Source organism: Marmota flaviventris, chromosome 2, assembly GCF_047511675.1.
Source record: "Marmota flaviventris isolate mMarFla1 chromosome 2, mMarFla1.hap1, whole genome shotgun sequence".
Taxonomy (NCBI): domain Eukaryota; kingdom Metazoa; phylum Chordata; class Mammalia; order Rodentia; family Sciuridae; genus Marmota; species Marmota flaviventris.
In genome coordinates, this window is record NC_092499.1 from 155,873,974 (window position 1) to 155,877,447 (window position 3,474).

Genomic DNA, 3,474 nt, shown 5'->3' on the forward strand with positions numbered 1-3,474 from the left:
TAAGGGCTCTGAAAGAATTAACATTTCAGTCCCTCAGGGGACAGTCTCCAACTTCCCAGACTCACTCAAAATTGGCCTGTTGATCAGACCTGACTGGATTTGCCTATCTATACTGACTTCCTGTCTAATTCTGGCTTTAGTAGTGGCGGTGATGGTATTCAGGATAAGACTGTAGATGTTGGTCTTATTTATTTGCTGCTGGTCTCCTTTACTTGACTTACACCAGAGACCCTTCCCTAATACCAACACCATTGCATATATCTGTAGTCCTAGCTATTTGGGAGGCTGAAGCAGAAGGATCACTTGAGCCCACAGTTTAAGAATAGCCTGGGCAACATAGCAAAACTTCTTCGTCTAAAAAACAAACAAAAATCTAATACCAACATCAGCCTTAATGTTTAGAAGGGCAGCAAGGGGTGGGAAGGGACCAAAATCTTTCTTCAGGGATACATTTGTTAGCTTACTCCATTTTGCCCCTGGACACTGCAGAGAAAGCATTCTTAAAGTCTCCCTACTGCCATCATGTCCAAATCAGAGTCCTCTAAAGAGCCCAGACAGCTACAGAAGCTATTCATTGGAGGGCTGAACTTTGAAACAACTGAGTCTGAGAAGCCATTTTGAGCAATGAGGGACACTCATGAACTATGTGATAATGAGAGACCAAAACACCAAGCGCTCCAGGGGCTTTGGATTTGTCACTTATTCAGGAAGTGGATGCAGCCATGCAAGCCCCCACAAGGTGGATGGAAGAGTTAGGGAGCCAAAAAGAGCTGTCTCAACACAAGATTCTCATAGACCAGGGGCCTTCTTTACTGTAAAAAAGATCTTTGTTGGTGGCATTAAAGAGGACACTGAAGAACATCCCTTAAAATATTATTTTGAACAGTAAGGGGAAAATGTAGCTATTAAAATTGTGACTGAGGCATTTGAAAGAAGAAGGGCTTTGCTTTTGTCACTTTTTAAAATTTGTTCTAATTATTTATACATAACAGTAGAATGCATTTTGACTTACATAAATGGAGGTGACTTCTCATTCTTCTGGTTGTACATGATATAAATGTACAACAAATGTACAACAGTTGTGTAATCATAGCATATATGGTAATAATGTCTGATTTGTTCTATGATCTTGATCCTTTCTACCCCCATAACCCCTCCCTTCTTTTCACTCCTCTCTATCTAATCCAAAGTATCTCTATTCTTCCCTAGCCACTTCCCCTTATTGAGAATTAGCTTCTGAATATCAGAGAAAACATTCAGCCTTTGTTTTTTTGGGATTGGCTTATTTTGCTCAGCATAATATTCTCCAGTTCCATCCATTTACCTAAAAATGACATAATTCATTCCTCTTAAGGTTGAATAATATTCCATTGTGATTTTCTTTATCCATTCATCTGTTGAAGGGCATCTAGTTTGGTTCCATAGTTTGACTATTGTGAATTGAGCTGCTATAAACACTGATGTGGCTGTGTCCCTGTAGTATGCTAACCTTAAGTTCTTTGTGTATAAAAAATAAAAAGTGGAGTAGCTGGGTCAAGTGGTGGTTCTATTCCAAGTTTTCGGAGGAATTTCCATACTACTTTCCAGAGTGGTTGCATCAATTTGCAGTCCCACCAGCAATGTATGAGTGTACCTTTTCCCCCACATCCTCACCAACATTTATTGTTTATTGTATTTCTGATAATTGCCACTCTGACTGGAGTGAGATGTAATCTTAGTGTAGTTTTAATTTGCATTTCTCTAATTCTAGAGATATTGAACTTTTTTCATTTTTTGTTGATCTATTGTATTTCTTCTTCTGTGAAGTACCTGTTCAGTTCCTTAGCCCTTTTGATGACCATGACTCTATGGATAAGATTGTCATTCGAAATACCATACTGTGAAAGGCCACAATTGTGAAGTGGGGAAAGCCCTATCAAAGCAAGAGATGGCTAGTGCTTCATTTAGCCAAAGAAGTCATAGTGGTTCTGGAAATTTTGGTGGTGGTTGTGGAGGTGCTTTTAGTCAAAATGTCAATTTTGGTCATGAAGGAAATATCAATGGTTATGGTGGCTTTGGTGACAGCCATGGTGGTGGTGGATATGGTGGCAGGGGGATGGCTACAATGGATTTGGTAATGACAGAAGGAATTTTGGAGGCGGTGGAAGCTAGAATGATTATGGCAACTACAATAATCAGTCATTAAATTTTGGACCCATGAAGGGTGGAAACTTTGGAGGCAGAAGCTCTGGACCTTACAGTGGTAGAGGCTAGTACTTTACCAAACCACAAAACCAAGGTGGCTGTGGTGGTTCCAGCAGCAGCAGCAGTTGTAGTTATGGAAGTGGGAGAAAGTTTTAGTATTGCTGGGAAACAAAGCTTAGCAGGAGAGGAGAGCCAGAGAAGTGACAGGAAAGCTCCAGGTTACAACATCTTCATGCACTCAGCCAAGCACAGTGGTGGCAGCGCCTAGCTGCTACAAAGAAGACAAAGTTTAGACAATATTCACATTTACAGGAAAAAAAAACCCTTGAGTACTGTATTTGTGACTAATTGTATAACAGGTTATTTTGGTTTCTGTTCTGTGGAAACTAAAGTTTTCCAAAGATTTTAACAGAGACATTTTTTTTTTTTTTTTTTTGCACCCATGCTATTAATAGAAAAAATGTGATAGTCTGATCATGATGCCTAACAAATGTGTCTTAAGGGCTGGGGTTGTAGCTCAGTGGTAGAGTTTGCCTGGCCCGTGTGAGGCACTAGGTTCAATTCTCAGCACCACATTAAAAAAATAAAATAAAAAAGTAAAGGTACTGTGTCCATCTACAATTAAAAGATATTTTAAAAAATGTGTTTCAAAAAAACAGAACAAAAAAGAAACAACCTTTCTGCAACTGATCTCCACTAACCCTTAAAATCATCCTGGGGTGGGGGATGTTGCTGCTCTTAGTCCTACTTTATAAACCAGAAAGCTGAGATCCAGAGAAGGTCAGAAACAGGACCAACGTTACATGATTTGTCTGTTTGTTTATTTTTTGGTACTAAGAATCGAACCCAGGGGTGCTTTACAACTGAGAAACATCCCAAGCCCTTTTTATTTTTTATTTTGAAAGAGGTCCTCGATAAGTTATTGAGGGCCTTGCTAAATTGCCCAGGCTGGCCTTGAACTTGTGATCTTTCTGTTTCAGCCTCCTGAGTCACTGGGATTATAGGTATGTACCACTAGGCCCTGCTAAAGCTTAAACTCACTCCAGATTATATCCAAATTGGCAAACCTGGGTGTGTATCTACCAAGTTTGAAACAGACCACATTCTGAAACTTTCTGATTTCTTGGTGTTTCAGGAATATCTGTATCAGTGTTAACATGGTTCACAAGTACCCCTCAGCTTTGCTAAATGTCCACTTCACACCCCCACCGAACCCCATTTCTCTTCTGCCAGAATCCTCCAAATCACTCCCCTTCACTTACTCTCTCTCTACCCCAGCTTTTTCTGGAC

At 40.0% G+C, this 3,474-nt stretch overlaps 1 pseudogene; it reads left to right on the forward strand.

Moving 5' to 3' along the window:
* Positions 1-522: 522 nt before the first annotated feature.
* On the forward strand, positions 523-2,340 carry LOC139704578 (heterogeneous nuclear ribonucleoprotein A1-like; annotated as a pseudogene).
* Positions 2,341-3,474: the final 1,134 nt, after the last annotated feature.